The sequence below is a fragment of the Triturus cristatus genome, chromosome 4_2 (genome assembly GCF_964204655.1).
Source record: "Triturus cristatus chromosome 4_2, aTriCri1.1, whole genome shotgun sequence".
NCBI lineage: Eukaryota > Metazoa > Chordata > Amphibia > Caudata > Salamandridae > Triturus > Triturus cristatus.
Window position 1 is genome coordinate 942,051,312 of NC_140586.1, and position 22,879 is coordinate 942,074,190.

Sequence of the window (22,879 nt, forward strand, 5' to 3'; positions counted from 1 at the left end):
TGTTCCGACGCCGCTGGAGTCGTGTCGACGCCGTGAGGCGGTTCCGGTTCGGTCTCGGCGGCCTCGGCACAATGTCAGTTCTTTGACGACGCCGGCAGGCGGTTCCGGTCCGATGTCGGTGGCCTCGATTCGACCTCGACCTCCGATTCGACGGCGTCGGGCAGTCTCTTCACGATGTCGACTTCGGGCGGCTCCGGTCCGATGGCGCTCTCGGCTCCGATGACGTCGGCCGGCCTGGCCTCGCTGTCGACTTCCGGCGACTCCGGGGTGCGATCCTCACCCCCGACCTCCGGTGCTCTTCCTCACAGGTTCCGGGCGACTCCGGAGTGCGATCCTCACTCCCGACCTCCGGCTCACCTCTACCTCGGTCTCCGACGACTCCGGAGGGCGGACTTCACTCCTCCGATGACGCCGCTCGCTCGACCTCGGTTCACCTCCTTCTCGACCCTTGGTATTCCTCTCGACCTCCGCCGGCGCCCTCTTACGACCTCAGGCGGCTCCGGGTACGACGTCTGCTACCTCAGTCAGCGCCGCTTCTCCACCTCGGGCTCCAGGTCTTCGGCTACTCGACGCCAGGCTCCAGGGAAACCAGTACTCAGGTCAGAATCTTGCTGTCTTCTTATTTCTAAGGCCTGTTCCTGCTGTCCAGGTCCTTAGGATGGTTTTCTGTCTTCTTCCCACACAGGGCTACAGGCTGGGATCCATCAGTAGGGACAAGTATCAAGGGTGGGTTTATGGACCCCACTCCAGGCACAAGTTTCCACCCCTGCTGCTTCACTCCTTCCTCCTTCACTGTTGTGCTCCTCTCTCTTCACCAGTCAGGTGCCAACTGCCAGCTCCAACTGCCAACTGCCTCTCTTATCCTCCCAACATTCTAAACGGTTTCCAACTGTCACACAGTTCTGGAATCTCCTGGAAGGTTCTGGAAGGTGCTGGTAGGTTCCAGTGGATGCTGGTGATGTCATGGGAGGCCACCATTTTGTGCTTCAGGCCCTCAGACAGAAGTTTCAGGGGTAGCCAAAATGGCTCCCTGAATCTGTAGCAACACGAAAAAGTCTGGTGGTTCCCAAAAAGGAAAAATTCAAACAGGGTTTGAGGCAAAAGTGGGACAAAATAAATAATGATGAGGAGGGACCACCCAAAGGGCTGACAGGTCTAACACGCGTCCCCCCCAGCTGAAAGTGGGGAGAGCTACCCAACCCCTTGGGAGTTCTCATCACTAAGGCGGAAATACCTTGAGAGACCGTCTGCGTTGGCGTGGTCCACTCCAGGCCGATGTTCCACCTGAAAGTCCATCCCCTGTAGGGAAATAGACCACCTCAACAACTTGGGATTCTCCCCCTTCATTTGCATCAGCCAACGAAGGGGTCTGTGGTCGGTCTGAACTAGGAAGTGCGATCCAAACAGGTATGGCCGCAACTTCTTCAGAGCCCATACCACTGCAAAGGCTTCACGCTCTATTGCACTCCACTTCTGTTCCCTGGGAAGTAGTCTCCTGGATAGGAAGACCACGGGTTGATCCAGACCCTCTTCGTTGAGTTGCGATAACACTGCCCCAATGCCATGTTCTGATGCATCTGTCTGGACAATGAACTTCTTGGAAAAGTCTGGGGCCCTTAAGACCGGGGCCTCGCACATGGCTTTCTTCAATTTCTCAAAGGCTTGCTGACAAGCCTCCGTCCAGACTACCCGTCGAGGTTGTTTCTTGGACGTGAGCTCCGTGAGAGGGGCTACGATGGTACCGTACCCCTTCACAAAGCGGCGATAGTATCCCGTGAGGCCCAAAAATGCTCGGACCTCAGTCTGTGTCTTGGGGGGTTCCCAGGCCATGATGGCCTCGATCTTCGCCTGGAGGGGTTGCACCGTCCCCCTACCCACCAAGTGTCCAAGGTACACTACCGACCCCTGCCCGATCTGGCACTTGCTGGCCTTGATCGTCAATCCAGCTTGTCTCAGGGCCTGGAGAACAGCTTGCAGGTGCTGCAAGTGATCCTCCCAGCTGTTACTGAAGACGGCTATGTCGTCCAGATAAGCAGCAGAGAAACTCTCCATCCCGGTGAGGATCTGGTTTACCAGGCGCTGAAACGTGGCAGGTGCGTTCTTGAGCCCAAAGGGCATCACACAGAACTGGTAGTGGCCATTGGGCGTGGAGAAGGCTGACCTTTCCCTTGCTCCATCAGTCAACGAGATCTGCCAGTACCCCGAAGTAAGGTCAAAGGTACTTAGATATTGGGCAGCTCCCAGCCGGTCAATCAATTCATCCGCCCTAGGGATCGGATGAGCATCAGTCCTTGTCACTGAATTCAGTCCCCGGTAGTCCACACAGAACCTCAGTTCTGGTTGGGCACCCGGTGGTGCAGCTTTTGGTACTAGCACCACCGGACTGGACCAGGGGCTGCTAGAAGGTTCAACCACTCCTAGCTCCAGCATCTTAGTGACTTCACTATGAATGCTGGCCTTCACCTTGTCAGACATCCGGTAGATCTTGGACTTCACAGGTGGGCTGTCTCCTGTGTCCACGTCATGGACGCACAGGTGAGTCCTACCCGGGACAAGGGAGAACAACGAGGAGTACTGCCCCAGGACCTGGCGACAGTCCTCCTGCTGTTCAGGAGTTAGAGATGGGGAGAGAATCACTCCCTCCACCGACCCATCCTTTTCTTGAGACGCAAACAGATCAGGGAGAGGCTCGCTTTCCACGTCCTCTCCTCCGTCAGTCACCATCATCAAGATGACTTCGGGCCTCTCGTGGTGGGGTTTGAGGCGGTTGGCATGCAGCACCCGCAGGGGCTGACGAGGGGTCTTCAGGTCCACCAAGTAGGTAGCCTTACCCTTCTTCTCCAACACCTCAAAGGGTCCTGACCAGCGATCCTGGAGGGCACTAAGCTCTCCTGGTTCGATCACCCACACCTTCTGGCCAGGCTCCAACTCCACCGGGTGAGCGTTGTGGTCATACCACGCCTTCATTACTGCTTGGCTGGCTTCCAAGTTGTCAGAAGCTTGCTTCCACAACTTAGCCATTTGGCTCCGGAAGGCCAGCATGTAGCTCACCACATCCTGGGGGAGCTTTCTGGGAGTTCTTTCCCATCCGTCTCTCACCAGGTTAAGAGGTCCACGTACAGGGTGCCCATACAGAAGCTCGAAGGGGCTGAAGCCCACTCCCTTCTGTGGCACTTCCCTGTAGGAAAAAAGTAAACAGGGTAGGAGGACGTCCCATTTCCTCCGCAGGCTTCCAGGCAGACTTCTGATCATGCCTTTCAAGGTTTTATTAAACCTCTCCACCAGACCATTGGTCTGGGGGTGGTAAGGAGTCGTGAACCGGTAGGTCACTCCACACTCCTTCCACATTGCCCGCATATATGCTGACATGAAGTTGGTCCCCCTGTCGGACACAACTTCCTTGGGAAAACCCACTCGGGTAAAGATTCCCATCAGGGCCCTAGCCACAACAGGTGCTGTTATGGTCCTCAGAGGTATTGCCTCTGGGTACCGTGTGGCATGATCCACCAGAACCAGGATAAACCTGTGACCAGCTGTAGTCGGTGGATCTAAGGGTCCCACAATGTCGATGCCCACCCTTTCAAAGGGGGTGCTAACGACAGGAAGTGGTTCCAGGGGAGCTTTCAGCTTCACCCCTGTTTTCCCACTGGCTTGGCAAGACACACATGTCCGGCAGTAGGTATCGGACGACACTTTCATCTGAGGCCAATAAAAGTGTGGGACAAGACGGGCGAAGGTCTTGTCTTGCCCCAGGTGTCCTGCCAATGGTATCTCGTGAGCCAACTCTAAAAGGAAGGCTCGATAACGTTGAGGGACTACCAAGGCTCGTGACGATCCATGTAGGGGTGCCTTGGGTTCACTGTAGAGGAGGCCATCCTCCCAGTAAACACTGTAGTTCCCTTCAACGTTCCCTGCTGCCTGGGCTTCGGCCTGTCGCCTCAGCCCCTCAAGGGTAGGGCACTCTCTCTGGCCCTGGCAGAATTCCTCCCTGGACGGGCCTCCCTCCACGTGCCACTCGGCCGGGATGGGTAGGTCCTCCAGGTTGGTAACGTCCCCCTCCGCAGACTCCTGGTCCACCACCTCCGGTGGCCTATCCGTCCTACGGGGTGGAGACGCCGAGGCAGGCTCCTCCTGTCCTCGGTTCTTCCCTTGACTGGCAGCTGGCTGGGCCTTTGTTCCAGGCTCCAGCCGGAATGAACTCCCTCTTCGGGTAGTCGCGGACCTTGTGCTAACACAGGCCCAGTCAGGTGTACCCAGCATCTCGGTGTGAGTCCGGTATTCCACCTCCTTCCAAGCGTTGTGCTCCATGTCATTTCCCAGCAGACAATCGACTGGCACGGCAGGGCTTACGGCAACTCGAAGTGAACCTGCAACCCCCCCCCATTCAAAGGGAACCTCAGCCACGGGATAGTGGCCGGTTCTGCCGTCAGCCATCGCGGCTGGGTGGAGTACATCGGGAATTACCTGCTCTGGAGACACCAGCTGGCTACGCACCATAGTCATACTGGCTCCTGTGTCTCTCAGAGCCTCCCCTCTTTGGCCATTGATGGTGATCCACTGCCCATACTTGGCAGTATTTGCAGGCACCTGGATCTTAGGAACCATCTCCCGTTCTCCCAGGGACACTAAAGTGACACCCGCCCACTCCCTTCCCTTAGTTAAGGGCATCTCCTCCCCGAGCACTACACTAGCTACTCCGGGGGGCTTTCCTCCAGTGGGAGGGGGTGATCGTTTCTGACACTTCGGATCTCCTTTATAGTGTCCAACGCCACCGCACTCGTAGCAATGGACAACCCTTGGCTGCTGACTCTGGCCAGGATTAGGGTTTCTGGGTGGGTTAGCCTTAGAGGTGAATCCTGTTCCCTTCCCTTGGAAGTTATTTTGGGGGCCTTTGGAGAACTCCTTTTTCTTTTCCCCTCCTTCTTTCTTCTGGGGGGCGCCCTGTCCGGCCTTTGGAGTATCCCCTCCAGTCCCCCTTGTGGACACCCGGGTACTAGCCCAAATGTCCGCCTCCTCAGCAAGCTTCCGGGGACTGGTCAGCTTGCTATCCACCAGGTGTTGCCGCAGTTCAGGGAAACATTTCTCGAGTAGGTGTTCCTTCAATACCAGGTCAAACAGCTCCTCGTAGTTCCTGACTTCACTGCCCTGAATCCAACCTTCCAGTGCCTTTTTTGCATAGTCCAGGAAGTCCACCCAATTCTGTGTGCCCAGTTTGTGACTACCCCTGAACTTCTGCCTGTACTTTTCCGGAGTAAGTCCAAACTTCCTGATGAGCGCCAGTTTCATGGTGGGGTAGTGGGTTTGCTCATCCTCCTCGAGGGCCAATAAAGCATCCCTACCAGCTGGAGGCATGTATTTATACAGTCCCCCTCCCCAATACTTCGCTGGAACCCCATGGGCCCTCAATGAGACCTCATAGGCTGCTAGCCACTTGGCGATGTCATCACCTGCCCCATAGCTTGCTACAATGTCCTTTGGCAGGTAAGGTTTGGATTCCCTGGTGGACTCTTGGATTTGGCTGCCACCATTAGGAACAGTTGGTGCCCCAATTCTGAGGATCTGAAGCTCTATCTCCTTCAGTCTTATCTCATGAGCCATCCTCTCTTTCTCCGTCTCATGAGCCAACCTCTGTTCCTCCTTCTCCTTCTCCAGCTTTGCTAAATCCAATGTGAGCTGTCTTTTCTCTCTCCGATCTGCTAACTCCACGCTGGATAAGCCCCCACTAGAGGCACGGCTGCCCCCCCTAGAAAGTGTCCTGGGCCCTGCTGACAGGTTCCCCACCTCAGGTTGGTACATCTCAGCCCCCTCGGGGTCAGGCTCTCCATCCCTGTCTTCCTCCTCAGCCTTGCCTTCCCTGCGTGCCTCCCCCCAAGCCCTTAAGCTGGTTTGAAGTGCACCCTTCTTTGCTCCTGGGGGACAGTACACCCCCTCTCGCTGGCAAAACTCCCTGAGTTGGGCCGCAGTGTACGTGTCTAGATTTTCAAGAACAAACTCCATCTTGCCCACTCAGGTTAGAGGACAGGTTTTGTGTAGTAACAATGCAGGGGGGTACCTTTAATAATACCTCCTCCCACCACCAGAGTAAATTTGGAAAAAACAAAAACCCACAATTTGGAAGGCCGCTGTGAGAAAACTCCCGGTGTAGGCCTATGGACTACCCACAGTTATTGTTGAGTATATGTAGGCACAGCTCTATCCCACCACTGAACACCAATTTATGTTGGAAACAGCCCACTCCCACTCCGCAGGGTGGTGGTGGACCTTCCCGACACAACGGGGTAGCTTGGCTCGAGTGGTCAGGAACCAGGCGCAGTGCTAAGCATACAATATACCCATACAATAACCATGCGTGCATCCGTTCCAAAAACGACTCTACACCGTAAAAATTATGAAAATATGCTTTCTTTATCTTTCTTCTCTTAGTTGCTGATTGGGAAAATAAATAACAATCACAGTATATACATTTTAAATAGAGCAGGTCAAATAAATATTTGCTGTTTGCTGAAATAAATAGGGGTGATTATAAATAACAGGACATAAATACAAGTGCAATATATACAGACAATTAAATACTTTGAGGTAATAAATACTGTACCAATAAATACTGTACCAATAAATACCGTACACCAACAAGTCCCGTGGACCTATGAATTCAGTGCAGCAATAAATAGATAAGAACTTAATAAATACAGTATCCCCAATAAATAATTAGAAGTATACAGTACACTTTGTGAATCAGATGGCACTTCAACTCTTAAGGGCTGATTTGGCCCAGGTACAGCTTGTAGGGTGTGGAAGGCTTGAGGGGTACTACTCCCTGGCTGAGGCAAAGGCTGAGGCCTAAACTGAGGTAGATCAAAGGGGGGAATTCCAATGCCCTGGCTTTCCTCTCTACACAACCTCTCTAGGTTAGTCCCAGTTCACCCCAGGCACAGTCAGGTGGGTTTCAGCAACTCCCTAGCCCCTTAGAGTAGTCTCTCAGGTCTCCACAGGGCCTTAGGCGCCCTCTACTCCACTTACTGCCCTTTTCTGATGTTCCGACGCCGCTGGAGTCGTGTCGACGCCGTGAGGCGGTTCCGGTTCGGTCTCGGCGGCCTCGGCACAATGTCAGTTCTTTGACGACGCCGGCAGGCGGTTCCGGTCCGATGTCGGTGGCCTCAATTCGACCTCGACCTCCGATTCGACGGCGTCGGGCAGTCTCTTCACGATGTCGACTTCGGGCGGCTCCGGTCCGATGGCGCTCTCGGCTCCGATGACGTCGGCCGGCCTGGCCTCGCTGTCGACTTCCGGCGACTCCGGGGTGCGATCCTCACCCCCGACCTCCGGTGCTCTTCCTCACAGGTTCCGGGCGACTCCGGAGTGCGATCCTCACTCCCGACCTCCGGCTCACCTCTACCTCGGTCTCCGACGACTCCGGAGGGCGGACTTCACTCCTCCGATGACGCCGCTCGCTCGACCTCGGTTCACCTCCTTCTCGACCCTTGGTATTCCTCTCGACCTCCGCCGGCGCCCTCTTACGACCTCAGGCGGCTCCGGGTACGACGTCTGCTACCTCAGTCAGCGCCGCTTCTCCACCTCGGGCTCCAGGTCTTCGGCTACTCGACGCCAGGCTCCAGGGAAACCAGTACTCAGGTCAGAATCTTGCTGTCTTCTTATTTCTAAGGCCTGTTCCTGCTGTCCAGGTCCTTAGGATGGTTTTCTGTCTTCTTCCCACACAGGGCTACAGGCTGGGATCCATCAGTAGGGACAAGTATCAAGGGTGGGTTTATGGACCCCACTCCAGGCACAAGTTTCCACCCCTGCTGCTTCACTCCTTCCTCCTTCACTGTTGTGCTCCTCTCTCTTCACCAGTCAGGTGCCAACTGCCAGCTCCAACTGCCAACTGCCTCTCTTATCCTCCCAACATTCTAAACGGTTTCCAACTGTCACACAGTTCTGGAATCTCCTGGAAGGTTCTGGAAGGTGCTGGTAGGTTCCAGTGGATGCTGGTGATGTCATGGGAGGCCACCATTTTGTGCTTCAGGCCCTCAGACAGAAGTTTCAGGGGTAGCCAAAATGGCTCCCTGAATCTGTAGCAACACGAAAAAGTCTGGTGGTTCCCAAAAAGGAAAAATTCAAACAGGGTTTGAGGCAAAAGTGGGACAAAATAAATAATGATGAGGAGGGACCACCCAAAGGGCTGACAGGTCTAACAGGACTGCTATCGACTGGATCACATCCTACCTTCAAAACAAAACAACTATCCCCCCCTTTCTCATCCTGACTGTAATTCACAAAAGATGGGGTATCTCAAGGCTCTATCATCTCGCCCATGCTTTTCAACATCTACATGAAGTCATTACCGGCAATGAACAATCAATTTCAGCCGACATGCTATAACTATGCAGATGACACAAAAATACTCCTTCAACTGGAAAGCCCCAAAGACGTTGAAAACTCACAAATCTTCAGTTGCCTCAGAGCCATTGATCAGAGGATGCATAGCGGAGGTCGCTCCTTTTCATACAACATAGCCAGATTGTGGAATACCCTCCCTCTCAATCTGTGGCTAGAAACTTCACACCTTACCTTCCGGAAGTGTCTTAAAACGTGGCTATTCCAGAAGAGTAATTGCTAGCAACCTATTTTAACCTGTTCTGACGCTAGGGTTGGGATGCCTTAGGGTAGCCGTGCGCTCAACAAATGCTAATTAATAATAATAATAATAATTATAATAATGACATGGAGCCATCTCCAACTGAATGGTCCCAAACCGGAAATACTCACATGTGGAGATTGGAAAAATTATGCCTCACTCTGCACCTGGCCTGACGATCAGGGACCACCTCCTAAAATATTTAAGGAGGTAAGAAACCTTGAAATTACCATGGACTCCAAGTTATCAATGAATGCCCAAGTGGCCAAATTAGCAAGATCAAGCTTTGTTACTATGAAAACTCTGCGACGCATCTTCCCTCACCTGGGATTTCCACACAAGGTCCAGGCTACTATCTCTCTTGTACTAAACCTGATTACGCCAATAGCCACTACCATGGATCATCTTTAACGCCTATGTAAAGACTACAACGGATTCAGAACTCTGCTGCCAGGTTAGCACTACAGGTAAAGCCACAAGCCCACATCTCCCCTGCCTTGAGGGCCCTACATTGATCAAGCTGCTTTGTATCACCCACAAAGCAATACATGGAACAGGACCACTCTTCAACAGGAATAAAATCTCCAAATACATTCAACAAGGAATCTCTGCTCCAGATTGGCAACTCGCCTCGAAATCTCACCATACGGGGAAAACACTATCAGTGGCACATCTTTCTCTGTTCAAGCAGCCAAAATATGTGATTCATTACCCCAAACATGAAATCCACAGATTACTCTCTTATCGTCAAAAGACTACTCAAGAGTTGGCTCTTTCCTGCATAACCACCATACTCAAACACAAATGTACAGCATATCCCTCTGTATATAAACATTTAATTTGATTATATGCATGATCATCTAGAAATGTGTATTTCTTTACATACATATGTATAATATTATGTACTTATGTATCTACATATGTTTACTTTACTCCTACTGTAAAAAAAAGAATTTACTCTATCTAATGCTTTGCCTTACATTTCACCCTATACCTCTCCCAATGTATCCTCTACCTCCACTCTCTGACTCATCCCAAACCTCATTCTACTACTATGATCTCCAAACTAACCCTTTCTAGACTCTTCCCTCCTCTATCCCTCCTTGGTTCACCCCAAACCTCATTTTAATACTATGATCTCTAAATTCTTCCATCACATATCCCTCCTTTGACTTGTCCCAAAACTCATTTTACTTTTCTATTCTCCCTAATCCATTTATAGAGATTCTTCCCTCCTTCATCTCTCCTTATACTCACCTCAAACCTCATCTTACTACAATGATCTCTCAAACACTTTCTAGACCCATCCCTCTTCTATCCCCCCATCATCCTTTTCAATCCAACTTACAGACTCCAATGCCAACAGCTCAAATTTCACTATACTAATCTACCACTAATCTTTTTTGGGTTTCGGCATAGCATACTACTAGTAAAAAAGCACTTAGACCCCTCATCAGGGGTAGTAAGCGCTGTATAAATACAACTATACAAAACACCTTCAAAACAGTTACAATCTTCTCCCCCTCTGTGCACCACTTTTCTGGTTCCTTCTAAGCTTGTGGAAATTCGTCGTGAATGTAGAAAGATCAGCTCTCAACCATGGAACATACACATTCGTTCCTCCATACACTTCTCAAAAAAAATCATTTTGCATCAATGGTTTCAAACTCAGAGCCACTGTTATCAGCATCTCTTATTTCTATCCTTTTCCTTTGTGATTTTCTTCCCTTCATTGTCTATTTGTTTTTATATTTTTTCACATCCTCCCAATCTATTATTGTACTTATTCATTCTGTCAGGTGTGTACTCGATGGTACAAATGTCACGCTTCATACTGCTGAATTCACATGATGCTCTTTAGCTAAATCCTCAAAATTTCTCATAAGCATCACGTTTTGTCACTTCCAAACTCAAATATTTAAATTTTCCTTCATTATACAACATTGTCATCTCTGAGCCAATCGTACCATTTGTAACTTCTTCTATTTAAACTGAGACAATGGGGGTAACCGAGCTAGGTCCTGCTTCATCTCTCCCGCACCTTTCTCCACCATATCATTGTCATCTGTGAGCCAATTGTACCATTTAGAATTTCTTCTAATTACATTTTTCACCATAAAATATCAATCTCTTTTGTTTGCTCAGCAGATGAGGCAACTGGGGTAATTGAGCTAGGGCCTGCTCATCTATCCTTATGCTTTTCTCTCCCGCACCTTTCTCCACCATTTGCACTTCCACACAAGCCTCATTATATGATGGCGGTCTCTCAATCACAAATTATTTATAAATTCATCTTCCCCACAACCCCTCTCTTTCTCTCCCATCTCTTTCTATTTGTCATCCTTGTTGTTATTATTATCAGCTTTTATTTTCATTTTCTCTAAGTTATCAATAATCAGCCAATGGTTAATGGCGTTTTTAACCAAACCTTTTAACCTTTTGTTATGTTTCTTCTTATTCACTACATAATCCCACTCATTCAAAGACTCGAACTGCGTATACGTCTAGGTTGTGACTTCATCTCATACATGGCACACCTCAAATTTTCAATCTTTCTCACATTAAAACTACCATGCACAGGAAGTTGCATTTGCTTATCATCAGCAGTGACCTTATTCAATTTTGTAAGCCACAAACACGTATGTCAACCCGGGATTTATTAACATTTTGTAGGCTGGTGTACGACCTAGGGGCAACGCCTCTCCCTCATGAGTAGTATTAACAGTTTTATTCAAATGTGCACCCATTGCAACTTTAAAATAACTATGGTGCACATGCATCAAAAATTGCTAAAGGATTCCTTATTAGCGAAAAATAAGGAATCGCAATAAAAAAAATCGCAAACTGAGATGTATGTACTGAATCGGTTAATTTTAGCGATCCCTTAAAAATCTCAAAAAAATACCGAATACATGATTGCGAGTCGCTAACCCACAAACTAGTAAATAGCGATTTCGGTATTTGCGATTTCGGTATTAGCGATTTTGCAAAAAGTGGGTCACGTTAGAAGCAGTCTGATGACATCACAACCAGGAAGTCATTCAGTCCATGCTTCATTCAGTGCCCTGAGGAGCTCAGAGGAGGAGGCAGAGTACTGAAGCTGAGCAGAGACACAGCACCTTCACAATCCAGCTACAGTTCACATAGCCAGGATGGACAAAAATGCTGCAGGGAACAGTGCCACACAAAGGAAGAGAAAGATGAAGTTCTCGGACAGGGAACTCGAACACCTGATAGAGGGGGTGAGCAGCAGCCACGACAAACTGTTTGGCAAGTTGTCCCTGAAGGTGCCAGAGGCGGAGAAGCGCAAAATATGGCTGCGCATCAAGGAGAGAGTGAATGCTGTGGGAGTCACCCACCGCACCACTGAAGATCTGACGAAAAGGTGGTACGACCTCAGGAAGCATTGCAAGGAGCGCATAGCCGAAAGGGTGAATGAAGCAGCTGGCACAGGAGGGGGACCATCGAAAGCACCCACCAACACAGCCCTGGAGGACCTTGTGAGGGGACGATTGAGCCCAAGGCAGTCGTGGGAGTCACCCAATTGGACACATCCGGGACAGGGAGTACACAACAAGGTAAGATGCATGCAAGCGCTAATACTATGCGTACTATATATCCATACACATACCCCCAGGCAAATGTTATGTTATGTTATGTTATCCAGAGTTTTGTTAAGCGCTCAGCTACTCAGACAGAGTGTCCCGGCGCTGACAGACCCTAGACCACAGAGCATCTACCAAGGGGAGGACTTAGAGGCTGAAAAGCCAAGTTTTGAGCTTCTTTCGAAAGGTCGTCAGGTTATCACACTTTCTTAACGCCAGAGGGAGGGCATTCCAAGCGAGTGGTGCTAGATGTTGAAAGGACCGCCCTCCGATCCGGGAGCGCTTAATTGCCGGGACCGCAGTGAGGGATAGTGACGCAGAGCGCAAAGATCTGGTGGGTCGATAGAAACTAGTCCTTTTTCTCAGATAGAGAGGGCCAATACCATGAAGCGATTTAAATGTCGTGATAAGTGCCTTAAACTCAATACGCTTCTTGATGGGGAGCCAGTGCAGAGATTGCAGTAGTCCCGTGGCATGGGAGCGATGGCTAAGGCCGAAGATAGCTCGCGCGGCCGAGTTCTGTACAACCTGTAAGCGAGAGAGAAGGCATTTGGGGAGACCCAGGTACAGGACATTGGCATAGTCAAGCCTGGAGCCTATCAGGGCCTGCACCATGATCTTCCTGTGGGCGATGGACAAAACAGGAAGAAATTTTCTTAGCATTTTTAAGATGCCGAAGCATTGACCAACAAGGCTCTGGATCTGTGGTTTCAGGGAGAGACAGTTGTCCAATTTAACTCCGAGATTTTTGGCCACCGAGGCCACGTCCGCAGGGGGAAACATATCCGCAGGCCACCAAGACCTCCAGCATGGATCAGGAGGGCAGCCGAAGAAAAGAACCTCCGATTTATCAGAGTTACATTTTAGCTGGTTGCAGTGGAACCATTTGAAGACCGCGGCCAAACAGCTCTTAATACGGTCACCGTTGAAATCCATATTTTTGCTGCACGTGAAAAGAAGCTGAGTGTCATCGGCGTAGGAAACAATCTGGGCTCCAAAGGACTCGACCAGTGCAGCCAGCGGGGTCATATAAATATTGAAAAGGATCGGGCTGAGTATAGATCCTTGAGGAACTCCTACTTCCAGAGGCGGCACTGTCGCCGAGTACGGAGGTGCCCAGACTGTCTGTTGGCGGTTAGTCAGAAAAGACTTAAACCATTTAAACACCGTACCTCCAATCCCGATCTCCCCCAAACGGGTCAGAAGGCGGTCGTGAGGAACGGTGTCAAACGCCGCCGAGAGATCGAGTAACACCAACATCGCTTTACCCCCAGAGTCCTGAACTTCCTTGATGGCCTCCACTACCTCTAACAGGGCTGTCTCTGTGCTCATGTTCGTACGGAAACCGGATTGGGTGTGGTGGAGGAGGCCGTGAGCCTCCACGAAATGAGAAAGGACAGACTGGACGTGCTTTTCTGTCACTTTAGCCAAAGCAGGGAGTAAGGAGATAGGTCGATAGTTCGCATGAACATCCCGGTCCAATGACGGTTTTTTCAGGAGCGGAATGACCATTGCCTGTTTCCAGGCAGACGGCACAGTCCCTGTGAGCAATGAACAATTTAGAATAGGGTTCACCAGAGGGTTAAATCACAGTGTGCAGGGAGAAGTCCATTCCACATTTTCCCTCATACACATGAAGCATCATGGGAGTTGTAGTCATGTGAGCCAAGTGGCCATGGATAATCATCAATGCTTAATTAAACATAACAACACTTCATGTCAGACAGTTTGTTTAAATCAGTGATTTATTATGTACGAAGTAGGCCATGTGAGAAACAGATTTAGGAACAAACAAGACTAACACTGCACTGTTTCACACACAGATGCAGCTCAGGTGGACTCCGAGGACAGTGACCGGCTCATTATCTCTGAGACACCTGCAGAGACGGATGTAGAGACCTCTGTGGAGCCTGAATGTACACCACCCCACCACCAAAACGCAGGGCACATGTACCCGCACTGCAAGAAATGGAATCAGAGCCGACTCCACAACCCACAACAGTCCCCAGCCAGCCACGTGTCCCATTACCAGCTCCAACACCAGCACAGGTCCGACTAGGACAATGGCGCAGGCCCAGGACCCATATTGTGGCTGATGTAGAACAGGCTCCAAATGTATATCGCGGCGTTGAGTCGCAGATGCTACGTGTGCAGCGCCTACAGGGGAGACACATGGGCACCATCAACATGCAGATCTCCAAGTTGGCCAAAAACATGAGCACTATGTCAGACTGTGTGCGTGACCTCACTACAGTTGTTGCGGAGGGAAATCGACAGACAAACCAGAGCCTACAGGAGCTCACCCGTGCCGTTCTTGCAGGACAACGCTCTAAGCGTCGGAGGCATCGGCAGAGTTTGCTACGTATGTCAGCTAATACAAGGGCCATAACCAAGCTCAGCAACACCACTGCAGTATTGGCACGGCACTCCGTGTCTTTACAGATTGATCTGGGCCATTTCTGTGGGGACGTTGCAAAGGTCTTAGGCCAAGTGACCACTGCTGTGGAACACCTCCAGTCTGGGACTGTGATTGCCAGCAACTTGGAAGGGGAAGAGGGTAGTGAGGAGGCATCGAGCCTGAGTCGCGTGTCTGTGCCAGTGACCACTAACAGGAGGCGCAGTTCACGCAGCTCAACATCCACAAGCACACATCAGGCTGATGTTGCAGAGTCATGCGACAGGAGGCTGGAGGTACGTGGCAAGAGGCGCTAGGCATGCATATCCACCTCCTTGGCCATGGTGGTGTAACCATGGTCCATTTCAAAATTGTGATTGCCCTCCAGTGCTGTTAACTAGTTTATTTTTACTTAATCAACCTATGCAATCACCGTCACAATTTGCAAAACATAAATCTTTTGTTTGACATGTGCTCATGTTAATAAAACATTCACATTCCACAATATCTTGTGATGGTTAATTCTTTCCTACCTCAGAAATGATGTTGTGTGATGTGCGCACGTCTCCTCTGACCTTCGGCTGTGTTTGCCACATGTGCCTGTCGGTGTTGTGCATGTGGTTGGTCGTCACCATCATTGTCATTCTCGTCCATCTTGATTGGTATGCCTCTTCTTGTGGCAATGTTGTGCAGCATGGCACATACAGCCACAATCCTGCTGCAGGTTTCGGGTTTGCACTGTAATGCACCACCTTATGAAGTCTTATGAAGGATCCTGAAGCGACTTTTTAGTATTCCGAATGTCCTTTCAACCACATTCCTTGTGCTAATGTGTGCCGCATTGTAGCGATGTTCCTGTGGTGTTGCTGGGTTGAGGTAAGGGGTCAGGATGTATTCGCGCAAGGCGTATGCGCTGTTACCTACAGGGTGGGAAGCAAAGGGTTAGTCGCTGTAATGCAATCACATTTGGTATAATGATGTAACAAATAGGTATATGTATGTACCAAGTAGGTGTCCCTCTCCAAATTCACCGCTGAGCAGATGCCTGTGGATGCCACTGTGGCGTAATATATACGAGTCATGTGTGCTTCCGGGAAATTGTGCTACGATGTCCGTTAATATATGCTTAGAATTGCACACTACCTGGACATTGATGGAGTGGTAAGACTTCCTATTTCAGAAGATGTACTTGTTGGCTGAGGGGGGACAGATGAGGGCATGCCTGCAGTCAATGCATCCAATGACATGTAGGAATTGAGCCACCTGGTAGTGCTTCAGTTTGGTCTGATTCAACTCCTGTGGGGTTGTGGGGAAGGTGATGTGGGTATGGACCTTTGTCATCATGGCGTCAAGGAATTTCCGGAAGAAGCGTGAGAGTGCGCTTTGGGATACACCTCCGGCTACCGCTACTACCCCCTGGAAACTGCCTGATGCCAGTAGGTGCAGGCTACATAGAGCATGGACGTGTGCAGGAATGGCATTGGTCCTACGGGTCTGGTGCTGCAGTAGGGGTTCCAAATCTGCAATTAGGCGCATTATCATTGCACGATTCAGACGATACTTATCGTATATTTCTTCCTCATTTTGGCCCAGCAATGTTATGTGCACTCGGAATACCCTCTCCTGCATCCTGTATCCTCTTCCTGCGCTGGGCTGCTGCATTTATCCTCATCCTCCTTGCAAGCACGTAGAGGGCTGCCATTGTGAATGGCTTACGGGGTCTCCTGATGCATTTTAAAAGGGTTTCAGATTGGTTGCACCTGTGATTTCTTTTTTTGGGGATTTTTTTATTTGTTTACTCAACTTTACCTCCAGGTTGAGATTCCCCTTATTCTGCTCTTGTTAAATAGCGATTTTGATTAAAATTGCTATTAGCGAGTTTTAATGCATTGGTTTGCGATTCTTTATTAGCTATTCGCTATTAGCAGGAGCAGTTTTCGTTTTCGCTATTATATAATCGCTATTTTTCTAACCGCTAAATTTGCGGGGACATTTTTTGCGATTATCTTGAATTTTCGCTATTGGGGGTTGATGCATTGGAAAGTGTTGTTTTGTGGTCACTTACCGGCTATTTTACCGAATCGCAATTTTTGCGAGGGGAATTTTGCTTGATGCATGTGCCAGTATAAGACTTGTGATTCGCACAAAAAAAGCTTTGCAATTCAAGACGAAATAAATAAATGTTAGACGTATTATCAATGACTAAAACAAGTAGGAAGGAAATCAAACTTACAGTTGAAAAGGAACGTTGGTACACGCTATTCTAATACCACCACTACCAACACACTAAGAGAAGTTCTCCAACAGCGATAACCCACCTTTTGATTAGCATGTCTGTCCTTGTGCACTAAGGAATAAACACCACTTATTCCAGTTAATTTACGTTTCCAACTAGATTAGAGATTCAATAAACCATTGATAACCTTGACGTGATAACTCACACCTTTATTTGGATAGACAAATATAATAGTATAATAATATCTTGTGATCTTATACTCTTGTTGAATCCATAAACTTCTCCACATAAATCCAAAAGCTTTGCACAAAAATCACATGAAATCATAAATCAAGCACTGTACAATGAATATAGAACAAATAAATGTCATTGCTACACAGCCACATTACTCTGCAATGCAACTTTATTTTTTCATTGCAAGCACAAGACAAAAATAGCATTAACACAATACCTATGCTTTGCAGCAGACCATATATTCACTCACCAGAAGACACTGAATCCACATAAACCTTCATCACCCAAATCCCTACTGATACTCATGTCATTCTACTAAAAACAACATGCACTGGTACCCCCTAACTAATTCAAACGATTCCAGGACTCAGGCATGGGGATTCTAATGTGAGTACAAATTGATGTTATTTTTCTATCAACCTTATTTCACCAAAAGTTAAATTCTACTGGTCCACCTCTGTATTGTCCATCAATTTTTTGTCTGTATTTTTATAGGAAAACTATAAAACGCAAAAATGGTTGGCCCAGTAGTTAAACGAAATAAAATATGGAAGAATTGGTACTGACATTGGTTTTTTTTTGTCCTCTTTCGCCATCAGATAAATTCAGAGCTATTCGATTTACTCCTATGGCACCCACTCAAATGGCAAAAACTGGAGAGCTCTGTATCTAGATGGATATACTTTACACAGAGCCTCTCTACAAGCTTGTTCTGTATCACACAGGGTGCCTCACAGAAACCAGAGAGATGAAGTAAGTTAGTGTAAAGGCTTGGACTGATTTTATTTTATTGGTCTAAAGTGCCCAACCATTCCTCACATGGACCCCAAAAATCTTTTTTATTATTTTTATCTTTTTCTAATTTAACTCTATCCAACTTCATTGTGTATTTAATAGCGATCACCCAGTCTAATAGTTGGAGAAGTTTTCTTAATCCACTTTTTGCAGATTTCTCTTTGTGCAATTAAAATCAGATATAGACATAACTTGTTTTCCCACCTTGACATAGACTCATAATGTGAAAACAATCCAAAAAAGACTAAAGTTATGCTTACCTGGGTGCTTACACCAAAAATACCTTCCATATTTCTATTTACCTCCACTGAAAAATTACGTAGCTTTGGACAAGTTAAAAACATATGGGCATCATCTGCATTGATCTGGAAACACTTTGGGCACTTTGGCACTGGGCCTTTCAAGAATTTTGAGAGCTTAAGGGGAGACCAAGACACCCTGTGAATACAAAAGAATTGTTTTCTTCTTAAATTTGCAGGTTGCACTGTAGTATACAAAATGTCGTGTGATACGTGCCATAACTCTTCGGGGTTGCTGCCAGGCAAGTTCTCTCCCCACAGCTCCGTCGGTAGCTTAAATTCACCCTCTTCCAGATCAAGCTAAAAAGAGTCTACTTGGACCGGCCGATCCGCAGGGGTAGGGTTAACGCTGTAATCCAACTGCAAAACCACAGCAGTGCTGGCGGAGACCGGTACCATTATGGCCCGGCACGGATTGAACGAGGGTTAAGCATTGCTTACCCCGGTTGACACCAAGGTACCAACCACCCCTACACATTTTTTAGGGTGCTGTAATGGTGGCCGCTCCTTCACTATTCGCTTTGGGTGACCACCACCAAAAAATGTGGAGGTAGTATATCACTAGGTCCTGAGGAATTGCCATCAACTTTGATAAATAGGCAAGAAACATGTCGACCTCTTTTTAGCGTATCACTACACAACATTGAAGTGACGATACGCGCCATTTTCATCTTAATTAGGGAAGTAACCATACTCATTAAATTATTTTTGGATTGGATTATTTTTCCCTATTTTAACGCACACAACACCTTCACGTGTACTGACACTAGGACCCTCACTTGCACTTCACCTATCGGCTCTGGAAAAAAGATCTCCGAGAAGTAGGGCCCTCAATGGGTGCCTGATCGGGCATTGCAGCGCCGGCCCGAGTAGGAGCAGACCCGATGATGAAGCAAGACACCTACTTGTCAAGTGTGTGAGGGTCTTATTCCAATAAGGAGATCACTCTCCGACTTTTCATCGGTTTCAACCACACAGTTAGCATTTTTCTTCTTTCGTCTCTCGATAGGAACTTCATACTCAGTGTTTGAATATGAGCTACCTGAAACCTCACGCCCCAAGGACTTCTGGGCGCCTTTTACGAACTATTTAAACACTCAGCCAAACTTATTGTAAATTTTATACTGGCCTTCTAACGTTCACCGGGAGATTACTCCTGAGAGATGCAGACCGAGTTGTAAATGTTTATCAGCCACCTACTTGTGTACATATCTGTTTAATACAGTGTCATCAGTGTACAATGTACTGCAATCCACGTTATTGAGGGGGGTGGGTTGGGATGGGTTCCTTTGGGTGGGGTTGACATAAGGGAAGGGAGTTGGGATTCTATACAGTTATTACAGTGCTCCTGTTTCAGTTATATATGTAACTGCTAACTGTTGTTTCACCTCTGAAAATGGCTTGTATTGGCTAAAAATCAATGCGAATTGTAGTCCTTGATTGGACTGTTGCTTATTTCTCTTTACTGCAAGCTGCCTAATAAAAAGATTTTTTTTTAAAGTTTGTACGCATCCCAGACCACTTGTATTGGGGCAGTACCTAAATTAATTTGAAAAAAGGCCTCTGATTCCGATATTAACTTCTCAGTTATGCCCTCCTCCAAAAGAATGGCATGCTCCAGTGTCCATCACCTGGGGTTCGGTCTAACTGGAACCTTATGTGATAATGTCACTGCTGAATGGTCAGAATGATGTTCCCCCACATGTTTAGCATCCTGAACCCATTTCTTTAAAACTGTACTCAGCAGGAAGTAGTTTAATGTAGACTTATGTCCATATTTTTTATTATGCAAGGTGTAACCTCTTTTATTGCCCATTTTACTCCTCCACACATCATACCAGGCTAGCTGTTTCATCAAATTCTTTTTTTAATTTTTTTTTTTTTATAAATCTTTTTATTAACTTTACTCATGGTCTCATACAGAATATCACCAAAATCACAAGGTATAAGAGGTACCACCCTTGCATGGGATATACACAAATCAGCATGATGGGACAATACCATACTTACACTTGGTCCCCCTCCCCTCCATTCCTGGACGCCTGATATCTCTGCAACCGGGGAGCCCACCACCGTCGTTACAAAAGGGGGTGGTGATGGACGGAGCATCAGAACCAATCAAACACTCACACCCAGTCAACAGATCTGGGTTTGATCCATCACCGTTCTTTAGCCCACTCTGCCACCCCAGTTCAGACATGGCCATATGCAAATCAGTCTGACCCTGTGCCTCATGGGAACAGTCAAGCCCGAACTGCCAAGCCATGCCTTCCCTGGACCGGAAACAAGCTTCCTAGGACCGGTTTCTGGCATTTCAGCCGTCTTCAGCCAGGCTTGCTTGAATCCAGTGGCAAAGTGAGCAAGGGACTCACGTCTGAGCATACTCTGCCAACTTATGGCGAACAAAGCGGTACAAAAGGGGGTGGTGATGGACGGAGCATCAGAACCAATCAAACACTCACACCCAGTCAACAGATCTGGGTTTGATCCATCACCGTTCTTTAGCCCACTCTGCCACCCCAGTTCAGACATGGCCATATGCAAATCAGTCGCCATTGTTCGCGCTACCCGCGTCCAAAAGGGTACTATGTTCGGGCATTCCCAGAGGATATGATAGAAACTCCCCTCCCCCTGACATCCCCGCACACATAGTGGAGACAGGCTCCTGCCCATGCAAAAAGTTGGATCCGAGGGTAGTACACCCGGTGCAGGATTTTTAGCTGTACGAGGGGGAACCTAATCCGAATTGCAACTTCGCGGGGGCTTTGTAGGGCGTCCTGCCAATCGTCATCTTCAAGGTGACCGACATCCCCTTCCCATCTCTCCCGCAGGGAAACCAAGGGGTCAGGCATATTATTTATGAGTTTGCGGTAAATAGTGGATGTTGGCCTACCGAGGATGGGGTCAAGAAGAAGCCTGTCGTCTATGGGGGAATGTTCTGGAATGGAAGTGTCAGAGCGCACATGGAAACGCAAGGCGTGCAGAAGGCGAAAGTAGTGAAAACGCTGGGAGTCATGCAATTGGTATTCTCGTTGAAGGTATTCAAAGGATCTAGGGGCGTCTCTTTTCCACACGTCACCCAGGTATTCTATTCCAATTAACTTCCAGCCCACGAGCCCCTTAACTTCAACCAAGTGATCCCCCACCCACAAATGGGTCCTGCCTGTCAATTTGCCAGTCCACCCCAGAAATGTATTCGCTTCCCGCCAGCAGTGGAAGACCACCTCCGTTTGCGAGGGCAGATCCTGTCGCAACCGCCGTGTATAGAGGAATGACTCATAAACACCTCCCGGCATAACAAACCTGTCCACCCGATAGGCAGGTTCCGAACCCGGCGCATAGACCCAGTCGTTGATTACTTGCAGTTGAGAAGTCCAGTAATACAGCTGGACCTCTGGGATGGTCAGCTCCCCGTCATACACCCCTCTCGTGAGTTTTCGCAGCGCTATCCTCGGGCTTCCCCCTCCCACAACAGCATACGTACAGATTGCGATATGCGCCGAAACACCCCGCTCAGGACCGGGTACGGTGCATTCTGCAAAACGTATAGCAGCCGCGGCAGAGCCAACATCTTGAACAGCGCCGCACGCTCAACCAGGGAAAGGGGCAAGGACCTCCAGTGGGACACATCAGTTGCCAGCCTCGCCAAATGGGGTTCAAGATTTTTGTTAAAGAACTCTGCCCTATCCCTGGTGACATACACCCCCAAGTATTTGAAGCCGCCCGTCACCAGCGATGCCGCGCAACCCCTCGGGATCCGTGGTGGAGGGCCCAAGAGGGGATAAATGAGGGATTTGGTCCAGTTAATCGTGAAGCCAGAGTAGCTCCCAAACAACTCGAAAAGGTGAAGCGCCTGTGCAATTGAATGGTACGGGCGGGCCATATAGAAAACAATATCATCTGCGTATAACGATATACGCTCTTCCCATAGGTCGTGGAGCACCAGGCCCCAGAAGGATCTGTCCCGCCGGATCCAGTGCGCCAGGGGCTCAAGAGCCAGGGCAAAAAGAAGCGGGGACAGGGGACACCCCGGCCTGGTTCCCCTGCGCAGGGGGAATAGACAAGACATCGCTCCGTTTACCCTGACTCGTGCTAACAGCTGTTCATACAACAGTCGCACCCAACTACAGAAAGCCGGGAAAAAACCCAGCCTCTGAAGAACCTTGAATAAATACGGCCACTCAATACTATCGAAGGCCATAGATGCGTCTAGAGGCATTAGGGCCGTTTGAGCATCACCCACCGCCTCCGTCATATACAAAACCCCATATAGCCTTCGCAAATTGTGGCGAGTGCTCCTATGGGGCATGAAACCGGACTGATCCACGTGGATCAGGTCCGGCAGGACCGATAGCAACCGTGTCGCCAGGGCTTTGACCAAGACCGTAGCCTCCACATTTAGCAGCGAGATGGGCCAGTAAGAGTGTTAAAGATTGCATTAATCTCTAAGCATGAGCTTAAAGCCATTTTGTACTTGGCAGCCATTTTAGTTAGCTATGTGCTGGCCATTTGTTGTTTCCCTCTCTCAGTCTTAGACATGCTCAGAAGTGCCTAGCTAGTAGAATGCACCTGCTCCTAGTATAGAACTGTCAGGCTGTTCTAACTGATGTCAGCAACTTATTACTCCTCCTACTTGTTGACTGTGCATTTTCTGTATGACCATCTATGTGTGTAACTCTT

The 22,879-nt window shown here is 48.7% G+C and overlaps 1 protein-coding gene across 1 annotated transcript in view; it reads right to left on the bottom strand.

Annotated features, from left to right (window-relative positions):
* Positions 1 to 22,879, bottom strand: part of LOC146839008 (uncharacterized) — a 64,970-nt gene that overhangs the window by 6,491 nt on the left and 35,600 nt on the right. The window contains exon 3 of the transcript XR_014960761.1: positions 15,169 to 15,555. The gene's annotated coding sequence lies outside the window, so the exon portion shown is untranslated. The remainder of the gene's footprint in view (positions 1 to 15,168; positions 15,556 to 22,879) is intronic.